Source organism: Neomonachus schauinslandi, chromosome 13 (genome assembly GCF_002201575.2).
Source record: "Neomonachus schauinslandi chromosome 13, ASM220157v2, whole genome shotgun sequence".
Lineage (NCBI taxonomy): Eukaryota > Metazoa > Chordata > Mammalia > Carnivora > Phocidae > Neomonachus > Neomonachus schauinslandi.
This window is the reverse complement of record NC_058415.1, coordinates 45,015,485-45,030,571: the sequence shown is the minus strand read 5'-3', so window position 1 is coordinate 45,030,571 and position 15,087 is coordinate 45,015,485.

Below are 15,087 nucleotides of genomic sequence, written 5' to 3'. Positions count from 1 at the left end.
TTTTTTTTTTTTTTTTGCTCTTAATTCCTTTTGGACCCTCTTGAGAAACCCTCAGCCCACCCAGAACTGAAATCTTCAGCAGCAAGGACCCTGTGCCCACCAGAGGCTCTTAAACTTTAGTTTGCTTAATAATCATCCAGGAAGGTCGTTAAAAATACGCATTCTTGGGCTAGAACACTCATCTCGGCCTCCTTGATTTCTAATACAGTAGGTCAGGGTGGAGACTTGGGGATGGACTTTTACCAGCAATTCCAGTGACACGCAGGTGATCTTCGGCCCGATAGTGAGAAGTGTTTTTCACCCCACTTTGTCCCCACTCTACCCTACCCCTGTGGCTAAAGGGGGAACCAACACCCTTTACCATTAGGAAAACAAAATTCCAAGGATGACCAAATCTCAAATCTCTGAGGCCTCTACCAGCCCTCCCTCCTGCGTCCAAACCTCTACATTTAAAATCTCTTCTACCATCTCCTCCTCCGTAGCTCCTTAGAGGGGCAGAAACAGAAACGCCACTCTGCCCTCCACACACCACACTCCCAGTAGAGCCCCTCCATCCCCACTTTGGTTTTTTTATTGAAGCACAGCTGACATACAATACTATATTAGTTTCAGGGGTACAACATAGTGATTCGACAATTCTATACATTTCAAAATGCTCGTAAGGGTAATCACCGTCTGTCACAACACAAAGTTACTACAATATTTTGACTATATTCCCCGTGCTGTACTTTTCATCCCCCTGACTTATTTTAGAACTGGAAGTTTGTGCCTCTTAATCCCCTACACCTATTTGGCCCATCCCTACCCCCCCACCCCCACAACCACCCCTTTGTTCTCTGTAATTAGCTACGCTTAAGAGGCTCTCGTCAAGCAAAAGAGAAAGTTCCCCGTCTTTAAAACTCTCCGGGAAGTCCAGAGTAACATTTCCTCTTGGAAAGCTCTTTGCCACGATTTTCCCAGGGCTGCACTTGAGTGAAACCCCCAAAGGAAATTACCACTTAAATTAGGCAGGATGTGCTGGTTGCTTTTTTGGCCTCTGCCAAGCACACATGCAGCGAGGGATGAGATGGCGGCGGGGGGGGAGGGGGGTACTGGAGAGGGGCCCACACGTGGGTTGGGGGGGAGCCTGTGGGGCGGGGGCGACAGGCCTGAGGATGTCACTGGGGAAGCCAACACTGGGAAATAAAGCCATCTGCTCCTTTCTTGCCAAGTATTTCACTGGCCTGTCAGGTGTGTGGTGGGGGGGCACAGAGGAAAAGACAGGCCAGCTTTGGCGCCTGGCCACCCATCTCGGAGCCTGCCCTCATAGGGGCAGAGGTCTCCATGGAGCCAGACTGTGAGCGCCATGAAAGCAAGAACAAGATCTGTTTTGTTTTTGTTTTCCCACTTTTTTTTTAAGTTGTAGTTGACATACAATGTGTTATTAGTTTCAGGTGTACAATATAGTGACTCGACAATTCTTGCTCACCATGGTAAGTGTAGTCACCGTCTGTCACCATACAAAGTTATTCCAATATTATTGGCTATATTTCCTATGCTGTACTTTTCATCCCTGTGGGGTTTTTTCCTCCCTTTTTAAAAAGATATAATCAGGGGCACCTGGGTGGCTCAGTTGGTTAAGCGTCTGCCTTCAAGTCAGGTCAGGATCCCTGGGATCCAGCCACATGTCTGAGCTCCTGGCTCAATGGGGAGTCTGCTTCTCCCTCTCCCCCAGCTCATGCTCTCTCTCTCTTTCAAATAAATAAATAAATAAATAAACTCTTTTAAAAAATAAAAAGATATAATCAAATACCATAAAATTTGGCCTATTAACGTATGCCATTTGGTGGGTTTTAATGTTTTCAGGAGGTCGAATGACCATCACCACTCTAATTTCAGAACATTTTCATCACCCCAAGAAGAAGCCTCTCTACCCCTGAGCAGTAACCCCCAATCCCTCCTCCCCACAACCACTGATCTACTTTCGCTCTCTATGGATTTACCTACTCTGGGCATTTCATATACATGGATCCTACTACCTGTGGCTTTCAGCATATGGCTTCTTTCACTGAGCATCATATTCCAAGGTTCATTCACATGTTGCATGTGCCAGTCCTTCATTCCTCTTTATTGGGGAACAATATTGCATTGTGTGAATAGACCACGTTTTGTGCATCCCTTCATCAGGTGATTCACATTTGGGCTGTTTCTACTTCTTGGCTATTATGAATAATGTACATGAAGGTTCATGTACAAGTGTTTAAGTGGACATATGTTTTCATTTATTTTGAGTATGCCTAGGAGTGGACTTGCTTGGGTCCTATGGCAACTCTGTGTTGAACCCCTTGAAAAGAATCTGTTTTTACCCACTGCTGCAATTCCTCATTGACAGCCCAGCCCCTGGCATGTTCTTTGACAAATGAATGAGTGAATTAAATCAATGAAAGAAATTAGGAATCAAATGAGTGAGGTTCTGAGTTTTTGAGTGTGAAAGCATTTTATACTCTATTAAGAGCAGTATAGATGGGATTTACTGTTATTAAATAATGGTATCAGAAGTTCCTAATCTGGGATCTATGGAAGAGCTACAGAAGGGTGGTGAATCATCAGAAATTGTACATGCTGTAGAATTGTTTGAGCATATGTGCATGTAGTGTTGTTTTTGGATCAGGCAAATGGAATACCATAGAGTGCCCTGCTCAGGCTGTGCCCCTCTCAACAGGATGCAGTGTCCCAGAGGCCAAGGGAACGTGCCCACCATAAGCTGACCCCCTCCTTTCATGGCACATGGTTCTGCTCCTAAAACCCTGGAATTCCTAGCCTAAGGAGCCCAAGTGTCTTCCCCAAGTTCACCCTCCTAGGGGCAATTCATGCCACTCTGGGCAAAGGAGGGCTGTAGACAAAAGTGCAGACAGAGGTGGAATCTGCAGGGTGGGATTTTATACCACAGGTGCTTAGGAACCCCCACCCCCCACCTTCCCCAGGGATGGAAAGAGAAGGGGAGAGGGCAAGCTGCGGACTGGGCTGAGGGTTAGCAGCTGAAGGGTGAGGGCAAGCTCCCTCTCCAGCCACCACTTTCGAGTGAGAAACTCCAAGAGATCCAAGAACTCTAAATTCAAACCTGGCTTTCCAGTCTTAGGTTCCTCGGAAATGCTCAAGAGGATGATGGCATCGATGTCATGATGGGCAGAACAGGGTTGGGAGGATGAGGAAATATCTTGTGTCATGTGGCACGTAGGTCCCCACTTCCATTTGTGCGCTTGTCCCAGGCCTGTGTCAGGGGGGACCCATGCATGTGGGTGGTGGTTGTTGTTGTTTATAAGGAGAGGGTATATAGCTGTCATGAGATTCTCAAAGGCCTCAAAAAATATGAACCACAATGGAAAGAGTTGAAAACGATAGGGAACACCAGAATAGAAGTCAGAAGTTCTGAGTGTTAGCCCTTCTCCCTCCGCATACAAGTTGGATGAACTCGGGTAGCTTCTGCTGATCTTAGTCACCCAGACAATGAAATGGAAATCATCCTGACATATATTAAATTTGCCATAAAGCATCAAGGGATGCAAGGCTATTGTTATTAATTTAGGCTCATAATATTGCTACAAGCTAAATTTCACTACAGTATTGTGAAAGATTTATGCGCAATAAACTTGGATTACATAATTTGTCCAAAGTTATTCAGCAATAAATTAGTGGCAGTTAAAATATATATAACCAGGAATTCCAGCATTCTTTCTGAAGCTTTCATCTCTACACCACACCCTCTCGTCCGAGACAAAGAAATATTGACCATTACAGAACAGAAATGTTTTCCTGAGATCTGTGACTATTTAAATGGTTTCCTTTCTCTCTTATGGCTCAGTAATGTTTTTCAGAGTTTCTCCACATGGATTTATTCCTCGTATTTGTTTGTTGTTCTACTCTATGTTTAATGGGGCCACAAATATTATGGTATGTAAATATATGAGAAATTTCAGCTGTTAGCCATTATGGCTGATACATAACGGATGATTTTTTACTAAATTAACAAAACTTATTCATTCTACATAAGGAAAAAAGCTAAATCTCTAAAGTAAAAATGAACCAGCTTGGTCTGTAATGTATATAGCCAACTTCAGTTTCTATTTCTTTATTCAATGAATTTGTTGTTATCATACAGAAATTATATAGACAGATCATAGAGACATAATTATTCTAGGAGTGGTGGTGGTTATTTGAAGTCGAGTGACCAACTCTCTTTCCCATGCTGAATCCAGGACAGGCGGAGCTGGGCAAACCAAATCGGTCAGTCACTCTAATTGAAAGGTAACATGTACCATTTTGTCTATGATTTAAATCTAAAAGTTGTGGTAGGCTTGTCAATCAATTTAGACTTTCTTATTGTCTACATCTTCTCTTTTTTGGTGTGAAAAGGAATATGTGTAAGTGAATGGATTATCTAAGTCAGTATGATGTTCATAAGCTTTAATTAGAACAAGAGGGATATTGGGATGAAATTAACATCCTTAACATTCTAAATATATTTTTGCATGATGGAAAAGAATTGTTACTTTACCCTTGTGTGTTTTATGTGCTAAATGTATTATTACTTAATATCTTTATTTATATTATTTAGTATTCAGCTATTGCCTATACTGATTGCTGGAAAAAATCCATTTTTAAATTCGACTATTGAACATGGAAGTTCTGTGTTTTTCACCCTTCTCAGTTCTCAATTATAATTGCTCTGCTGCTAAGCTTTCACTTGGATAATTTTTGGCCTCAGTCTGAATGCCCAACAGTTCAAGACTACAATCTGGAGATCATCTTGACCTTGCCCATTTTGTCCTCTTACTCATCTGGGGCTACGTTCTTGTGTCCCTTGTCATTTTAATAGCTTATAGCTTTGAATGTTGTCATTCTATCTCAACCATCATGTTTTTTGGTTAATGAGCTTTTGCTTCCTGCTCTTTTATTTCATACTCTGTGGTCATCATTATTTAATGTCTTTTTTTGAAAAGTACCAGTCACTGTTGGTCAGTGCTCATGTCACATGAACTTAATGGATTTCCCCAAAGCCAATCCTGTATTGAAACACAAGACATAAGCCTTCCATGCAGACCTACTGTGGTTTGCAGTAAAATTAATCAAGTTACCCTCATTAGAAACCTTAAAAATAGACATAGCCTTAAAGAGTCAGAAAACCTGGGAACAAATTCTAGCTTGACCACTTGCTGGCTATCTGAATGAGTATAATCATGTGAGATCGTGGGACTCAGTTTCCCAAACTGTGAATGAGAAGGTGGGACTTTTTCAGAGGCTCTTAACCTGACAGCCACTCATGAACCACAGGTTATCTGTGAACCCTCCTGAAATCACATTTAGTTAATATGTCTCTATGTGTACCCCCACCAAGAGGATCCTTTCCTTCCCCTACATTCGCAAAGGAGTTCGTGACCTAAAAGATTGACAACCACTGAGCCAGATGTTCTCTGAGAAGACTCCGGGACAAAATGTATGATATATAAGTTTTCAAATATCATTGTGTCCAGCCTCTTTAAAAACCAACTTCACAGAACCTATCAAAATTTTCAAAACAAGGAATGTGAATGGCTGGCTCAGAGGCAGCGGGCATCCTGGTCTCTCCATTGCACGAGTGCTGCGTTGAAGCGAATCCAGAATAAGGGCAGCAAAAGCAGTTCTCTTTGGTGTCAGGCTCAAGAATTTGGAATTCACCTTGGGGGTGGGGGAACATGTTGACAGGTTTTGAGAAGAGAAGTGGTGTGATGCAAGCATTGTTTTGGGAAAATCAAAATGGAATCAGTGTGGTAGGATGATCTGGAAAGAGGATGGGGATACCAAAGGCATCATCTTACAGGACAGTGTTTCCTCAACTATGTGCCTTGTTACTCTAGTGACCTGACACATGTGAACAGGGGTTCTCACCCCCACCCCCAAAAGTGGCTGGGTGGATCATCTGGGGAAATGTTGAGTTACAAAGTGAGCAAGTTTTCATCCCATGATTTTCAGAACTTTTAATGATCGGGTGCTACTGAACACAGCACTTTTCCACTATTAATTGGCCATGACCTTTCCTACCAATGCCTGTGAATTCCCCAGAGTCCACTAGTGGCGGTGAAGAGCATGAGCTGTGAAGTCAGACTGCAAGGGTACCTTTACTACTAGGAGCTCAATGACTTTGTGCAAATTTCTTAACCTCACTGTGATTCAGCTTCCTGTTCTGGAAATAGGGGGCACTCAGGATACTTGATCACTTGCTTGTTATGGAAATTAACATGATAATACATGTAAAGTGCTTACTTACACAAGCCTAGCCAGTAACAAAGCTCAAGGGATATAAATGTTGCCACTGCTAATGATGATTCTATAGATGACATATTTGTTAGATTAGAATACTTCTCTTTAAAACTTGGGAGTTGTCATCACAGATAGCTCTGTTAGAAAGTACTTTAGAGCACAAATCTGCCTTCCTATCATTTCTATACCTTTTTACATTTTAATTATTCACTCAACAAACATTTATTGATCACCTACTATGAGCCAAGGACTTTGTTAAGTCTTGAGGATACAAGGGTAAAAGACACAATACCTGGTGCACCTGGGTGGCTCAGTCGGTTAAGCGGCTGTCTTTGGCTCAGGTCATGATCCCAGGGTCCTGGGATCGAGTCCTGCATCGGGCTCCCTGCTCTGCGGGGAGCTTGCTTCTCCCTCTCCCTCTGCCTGCTTCTCTGCCTACTTGTGTTCTCTCTCTCTCTGTCAAATAAATAAATAAAATCTTTAAAAAAAAAAGACACAATACCTGTCACCAAGTTGCTCCTACCTAGTTCTGAGTAGGTAGGTACCTGAACCACATGATAAAGGATAGTCAGGATTTGTCTGGCTGAGAAGGAGGGTAGGGAGAAGAAAGAGTCTGTGCAGAGCCTGGGAGGTGTGAGAATGATGCACAGGGTGGGCTGTAAATCCAGAAATTAGAAAGATGACGCTGGTCAAGTAGCAAATCACAAAGATTACAATGTGAAGGGTTGTGTGTGTTGTGTTAAGAATTTTATTTTATCCTGAAGATAAATCCATGGTAGGATTCTAAACCAAGGACTAACATATCCAGACTTATAATTTAGAAAGGTCATTGTAAACCTAAGGCAACCTCCCTAAATCTCTATTTCCTCACTGGTCAAATGTGAATCATACCCACCTTATAGAAGCATTCTGAGGATTAAATAAAATTACTATAAAGTGTTGAGCACTGTGCTCGATTAATTTTGATGATTAGATTGATAGTAAACCCCTCTCTTTCCTGCAGCCTTCTGATTGGTGAATACAAAGTATAAAATGTGTTGGGCCAGGAAGGGTAAGATGGAGAGTGGACAGAGAAATGGAGCAAAGAGAGCCTCGGTGGGATTCAGTGACTTCCTCAAGGTCACTCAGCTGTGAAGAATATGAGCTGGAACTGGAGCTCAGGTCTGTCTGGCTCCAAAATTCATGCTTTTAACCCCTGACCCTGGCCAGTAACTTCTCCCTCCATCTTTTTAGACTCTAGTTCTGTGCTAAGAACATCACTTCAGAATCTCCTAGAAACCACACTGGCTTTTTCAGAGAGACACTAATGACTCCCTTTTCTGAGAAGCTTCTGCATCTCCATGCCCTGGCCCCAACTCTCAGTGTGCTGCAGCTAGAATGTATCAGTGGTTTGGAAAGAGCTAGAACCTGCTTCCCAGCTGTGGGAAGAAAGCCTGACTGGGCCTCCATGAGTATTCTGGCAAAGCCTCACTTTCCCAATGTAACGAGCTCCTTGAGCCCCCAGCATAAAAGCCTGCCAGGCTGCTAAGGGCATGGCACAGGGCCAGCTCCAGGGGGGAGCAGGGGATTTGCTGCTGCCGGGAAGACAATGGCCCATTGCTCCCAGCCAGGTGCTGCAGACCCTTCCTTACGGGGCAGGGCTCCGCAGTGGCATGTGCTTTGTGAGCTCCAGGAGCCCTGAGCAAGAGGGAGGACGGTTTGGTTTTAGTTTGGCTTGATCCCTCATGAGCTCAGTGCATTGGGCTTTCAGAAGATAGTCTTGAGTTTCAGTTCACACCCCATTGGATTTCACTTCAACCTGAAAACTCACAGGGAAGGTCAGCTGAAACAACTGAGTTTGGTCGGCTCGCCCCTCAGAGCCATAAATCACACCGCCGCCACAGAGGAAAAGAAGAGGTGAGATGAGAAATTCGGCCTACTTTGTCTAATTCACCCCAAGTATGTGTGTGCGTTGGGGGGTGGGGGGAGCATGTTGGAAAAGGTAGGGATTTTCATTTCACACCTGCTTGGGTTTTTATGATGAAATGTTTCCATCATGGCACTCAGGTGTGTTTCCTTAAAACTAGATTCTGCCTGATAGGAATAAGCTGCCAATACAGGCCCAAATGAATATTAATCATCCTCACTGAGATGCAGATATATGTGGGCCAGGTACTGCACTAAGCACTTAACTTTCATTCCAGCATTTGATCCTCAAAATAACTCCACGAGGTGGGTACCATTATCATCCCCTAGGAAACTAGACTTGGCTAAAAACTTAGCAGAACAGGAAAGCAACCTTCATTACTCAGGTTGCACGGGGAAATCTTTGGCCCTAGGAGGCCAGGGAGCCTCTCCTCAATACACTGGTTCTAGGGACTGGGTGGCCATGGGACGGGGATCCTTCACCAAGCTGGGAGAGTGGAAGTGCTCTTGAAGTCCACCTACTATGGTTCTTTCTGACTCGTTGCCACTCCGAGGCCCTTGCAGGTCCAACTGGAGTAGGGAAGGCCCCCCTAGGGATTTGGCCCCAAAGCCTCTCCAACTCTTATTCTCATAAATCCTGTTAACATTAATGGGAATTACCCCAATGCTTCAAGGAAAACACAGACTTCTAATCTGTGTGAAAGAGACCTGGGAGACTCCACCCCCACTGCCACCCCACTGCTCTCCACTGTGGGGGCCCAAGGCCTGGCAGCCCCTCTCCCTCAGTGTTGGCAGACGGGTGAGTCCGCATTTGGTTTGGCTTCTCAGATTATTAGGTCATTTAAAAAAAAAAAACAAAAAACTGATGTGCTCTTTAGAATGTATTCTTAAAAAATCTTAGCACAGCAGTCTTTCTCAGTCCCCTTCTATGCCCCTTTCTGGGTCCATATAGTGAAGGTCAATTCCAATACAAGGTCTGGGGCCCGTTTGGTCTGCATCCCCTCAATAGAATCTTTTTTTTTTTAATCCCCATCATAAGATTATAATATTCTGATTTACAAGGTCTGAAGCTGGTTTGTTTTGTTTTGTTTTTTTAGGTAATACCTGCATAAATAGCACTACCTCCAAGTTATGCAGCGCTGTGTGCCTATTCTGAGACATACACACCTGGCCCCGGACTGGGTGACATTTGAAAAGAATGGTGCGGAGGACCTGGGAACGAATGCTTGCTTGCGGTGGGCTGCGGGGCGGCAGGCGAGGGAGGGCCAGGGTCATTGCGGGAGCCCCGGGTGCTCCCAAGCCCGCGCCGCCCGAGACCGAGCCGGTCTGGCTTTCCTTGAACGGAGGTGCTGAAAAGCAAGCCACATAACTACAGCCGAAAGAAAGGAGGACGGAAAATGGTGAAGTCAAACAAAGGGGCAGGAAGAAAAAGCACTGAAACAAAAGTGTTCCTCCCCCTGCAGGGTGAAAGGAGCCGCCGCCGGGGCTCCAACTCGGTCCCCTCCCGCCATCTAGTGGCCGTTATTCGGGACTGCAGCACACGCTGCTGCGGGTGATCTTGACGTGGGGAGGTGCCCGGAGATGGCTACCTCCGGGGCCCGAAGAGAAGACGTCCCCAGCATCACAAAGGGGAACCTTGACCGGGACGGCAGACCCTTCTCCGTGGAAGGGTGTGTTTGTTTTGATTCGAAAACACTGCGCAACTAAAAGACAGATGTGTCTAGCTCACCCTGCAGGTTAACGGTGGGGACTGGAAATTCCCCAGCACCTAGCGATTTCTTTAAAAGGATTCACATGTGTAGTAAGTACGTGATTAAAATCTCCCTCAGGAAAAACTGGTTCTCTATTCCTCAAGACTATGTGTTACATTCTGCTTCTGACACTATCCAGAAGCCAAACATACTTAAGTTTTGAGGAGGAGAGACCAGGGATGAGGTTACATGGATTCATTGGCCAGGATGCACTCCCTCGTGGGGGAACCCCAAGTTTTTTCCTCAACTAATAATTAGCTTTCCTTTGAAAAACGCATAAAGAAGATTCTGGCCGTTTTTTTTTTCTCTGCAGGATTTCCCCCATTTCCAAATAACAAAATATTCAAATCTTGGTACTAGTGTTCACAGATGAAATAATATAGAGAGCTTTTCAGCAGCAAGAACTAAGATATTAGGAATAAAATACATCTGTACATAAAGTTACACTTTTAGAAATAGATATGTATACTCTGAATGTTTATGCTTACCACAGTCTTGGATATCTGCCCACGCCAAAAATTCTCATGTGTGTTAGAGTCTAAGAGATTGTGACAAAAAGATCAAGTAAATATAGCCTCTTAAAATTCCATTTTTCTGTGCCTGTATCTACAAGACAAACAAAAATTGTAGATCTAAGTAGTAGTCTTTCTCTAGGCTCTGTATTCTTTCCTGATCGTTATAAATATATACATTTTTTGACTGATCGACATATAAAGGTGCCGCCTAGATTTGTCTACAGAGAGTCCGATGTTTGTTCCAGAGCGTACCTGTGCAGGTCTGTTGAGCTCACTGGTCATTCTGGGGGTGATGATATATGTTCCTTTATGTGAGGCAAGCTGTGCTTTACTTCGGCACCAGAGATGGAAAGTTTAAGGGTGCCACGGAAATTTCCAGTTTGATGCATTGGCTTGCTCTGGGGCCAAAGAGCCTGTGGTAATTAACTCCACTTGAAGCCTGACCTCCAAGAACACTGAGTGTGGCACATTCAGACACGCGGTTTGGTTCCGTCTGTACTGCATTCAAAGGCCTGATTCTTTGCTTTAAGAGCCAAATGAGCTCAAGGACAGCAATTACAGAGCAGACAATAGACTCCCATGGAGACAGGAGGGGAGAAAGATGCTAAGGAGTTTGGCAGTTGCTTTGGTTAAAAAGTTATTTCACTTTTTTGGTGGGTTTTACTCTCAGAGATTCCACCTGCTTTTCTCCCTGTTTATTCACCCTGGCCTCAGTCTTAGAAAATTAACTTCTGCAGGCAATGAGAGGTATTTCTCTTGAGCCAAATGACATGAGCCCTGTTGGCTCTTGCCTAAGAGTCAGTTGGGAAAAGAACTCCTTTCTGAAGCAGGGATGCCTGTGATAGATGATTAGATTCACAGTCACATTTACTATGGACTTTTGCAAATCCATCTTCTAAAATTTCAGCCCCATAGTTAGGAGCTCATAGAAACCGCTATGGTGTGACTCTTGAGATAGACAGGGAGTCACTCCTCTCCCACCCTGCTGCCAAGTGCCCCAGGATCCCTGATAAAATCAACGTTAACCAGAGGAGGGTGCGCCAGCAGCTTGTGCTGGGAAAGCTGTCTGGAAGCACCGGGCTTCCTACCACCGATGCACACAGCTCACTAGAGCAGTGATGGGGACTCGGCCAAGACAACATGCAGGTAAAAGCCACGGGGAGGGGGGAGCAGACAGCAGGGCAACCAGTAAGGGCCAGAGAAGTGGGTGGTGAGTCCCCCCCCAGAAAGCAGCCCGATGGCGGAGCTCTGGAGAAGGGATCAAGTGATGACATCATAACCCAACAGCCCTAAAGAACACTTCACGGCTTGGTTCAGCTGGCTAAGAAGGACATACCAGCCACCCTCTGCCGTTTGTTTTCCTCACTCCTCGGCAAAGCTCCACAATAACCCCCATCACCTGAGCCTACCCGGGGTGTCTCCCGGTCTCTTAAAGAAACAGGGATGACTGCGGCACACCAAAATGGGCAAAATGTCACTTATGTTCATGACCCTTGCCACCCCCTTCCCTTTAGAAATGACCCCAACCCACTATTAATTTGTCTCTGGGGAGGGGACATTTGGCAGATCACATTCTCCAAAAGGGCCCCAAACATTTCCCCTCCCTCGTGTTCCTTTACAAGGTGACCTTGTCAGTCTTCTGTAAATGGGGGGGGGGGGGTTGCTGTGACTGCTTCAACCTACAAGACAGCAGAATTGATGCTGTGTGACTTTCAAGAGGCGGGAAAAATGACAAAGCACTTGCCTCTTGATGTGTGGCTAGGTGGATGGGGGCGGGGCAGAGAGCCAGGTTGGAGCCGTTCTGAGAGGGTCGCTGTGTGTCTCATCGTGGCTAGGGTAGGGTACCATATCTCCTAAAATCTGAGAGGTTTCCTAGGTGAGAAGTGTCATTAATTCAACGAGGCACTTAGGGAACAAAAAGACCACCACGACCATGTTACCTCACTGTAGATGTGAGAAATTCTAAAAGATGAAACAAATGCAGGGAATACAAAGAAATATGGCAGGTCCTTCCGCATGTTTGGACAACTTTCAGTACACACTTAAAGTACAAGGGAAGGAAGGTTTCTGGACTTTAGAAGCCCCTGACTTCCTTCATGGGTGCATGCAGGATTTATCCACTAGGCACAATGCCTAAGGCCCCCAGGACTTCTAGGGTCCCACAAAAGTGTTTTAATTTCTTTCAAAATCAAAATAAAAAGTTAGCTTTTAGATTGAATAAAGTGTTTTAATATAAAACAGGAATATATTCCTTTTTATACAACACACTCATAAAATATATGAGGTTTACGATATGTAATTTAAATGCTTATTCATATTTAACATTTAATGTTCAATGTGCTTTACCTAGGAGAGTCATCATGCAGCTGAGTTGTCTAGATCACCTGCTAAAGAGGCTCCAACACATACATGCTTCCCTTTCATCCTCTCAATACCCAGATCTCAAGGTTCCTCTAAAAATTAATCCCAGGGGGGATTTTTCCATTCAGTACTTCCCTATTTGGAATCTAGATGGCCCCATTGCTCTAAAGTTAGCTGTGCAAAGTGCTATTATTTACATTAACTGTCGGATGCCTCCTATGGAGCAGACAGGGGTTACTTTTTTGGTAGAGATAGTATCCACTGTGCATGGCTGGAGGCAGGCCTGGGATTTTTCATGGCTGTCATCCTTTTAAACCTTTAATCCCCAGGATAATCCATGGAAAATAAAACCTGGCCATTTTGAACTAATCTTGAATTATTGAGCATGCCAGGCCTGCATGAAAAATTTAAACGTCTAGGAAAATAAATAGGGTGCATAAAAAGATTTTATTGAACTTCTCCAAATCAGAGAAGAACAGTAAATGACTGCTTTTTCTTTCTTTTTTTTTCTAAGCATCAGAGGAAGCTAGTGCAGTTTGTTAAGAGATCTCTTGGCTCCCTTGAAAATAATGGACTCAAATACTTAGGGGCAAACTAGCAGAAAAAAAAATACAACTCCTTGAAGCTATTTGATACTTAGGGAGATGGCTTATAAAATTTCTGAGCGAAACACTAAATTTTCTACTTCAGAATTCCTGGCCTAGTCTTTGAGTCTAGATGGTTGCTCATGAAATAACAGAAAGGGCCTGATTCACTTGGTTCTCTTTTCTCTATCTGCTAAGAGAATCACTCACTTTTCTCTAGCTGCTTGTGGTGGACATACATGCAAATGTGTGTGAATAGAAGCAGATGTATTTAAAGAGCATAAAACCCCACTCCTGGCATTCTTGGGACAAGAGGATCATTTCTTGTATCTCTGCTTTTAATTTGTGTCTTATGTCCATAGAGGCTTCTTAACCCTTTTCTTCCCTCTTGGTTATTTTGAAAAGTGCTTTGCTCCTATCGTATTAAATTCAAATTCCATATAAATAATAGATGTGCTTTCTGTAATGTGAATTACCAGCGGGACTTGGGGACTCTTGTCTGCAAAGTACCATGGATGGAAGATAAGGGACAAGGCAGGGGACAGGAAGTGGCCTTGGACCATAGGGTCCTCTGTGGAGATGTGGCCTTAAGTATTGTGTGATCTCCAGGAGAAAAGGAGAATCAACTGAACTTTATCAAAATATGCTTAGGTGAGGGATTTAAATGCTCTCCTGAATGATGAATACATCTATATGTAGATGAGTGGAAAATAAACTTTTAAAATTTATTTGAGAGAGAGAGAGAGCACAGAGGGAGAGGGATTAGCAGACTTGCCGCTGAGCAGGGAGCCCGATGTGGGGCTCGATCCCAAGACCCTGAGATCATAACCTGAGCTGATGGTAGACACATAACCTACTGAGCTACCCAGGCACCCTGAATGGAAAATAAACTTTAAACCCCAATTGAGATGAGGTTACTCAATATCATATATAGCATGCTAAATTCTGAGTTCTTTTTTTTATTCATTTTTTTTTATTTAAATTCAATTTAGTTAACATACAGTGTATTATTAGTTTCAGGGGTAGAATTTAGTGATTCATCAGTTGCATATAACACTCAGTGCTCATTACATCAAGTGCCCTCCGTAATGCCTATCATCACCCCACCTCCTCTCCAGCAACCCTCAGTTTGTTCCCTATAGTTAAGAGTCTCTTATGGTTTGCCTCCCTGTTTTTATCTTATTTTATTTTTCCTTCCCTTCCCCTATGTTCATCTGTTTTGTTTCTTAAATTCCACAGAGAGTGCAATCACGTGGTATTTGTCTTTCTCTGACTTATTTCACTTTGCATAATGTCCTCTAGTTCCATCCACGTCATTGCAAATGGCAAGATTTCATTCTTTTTGATGGCTGCGTAACATTCCATTGTATATATATACACACAACCTCTTCTTTTTTTTTTAAGATTTTATGTATTTATTTGACAGAGAGAGACACAGTGAGAGAGGGAACACAAGTAAGGGGAGACGGAGAGGGAGAAGCAGACTCCCCGCTGAGCAGGGAGCCTGATGCGGGACTCGATCCCAGGACCCGGGGATCATGACCTGAGCCGAAGGCAGATGCTTAATGACTGAGCCACCCAGGCGCCCCACACCACCTCTTCTTTATCCATTCATCTGTCGATGGACATCTGGGCTCTTTCCATAGTTTGGTTATTGTGGGCATTGCTGCTATAAACACTGGGGTGCAGGTGCCC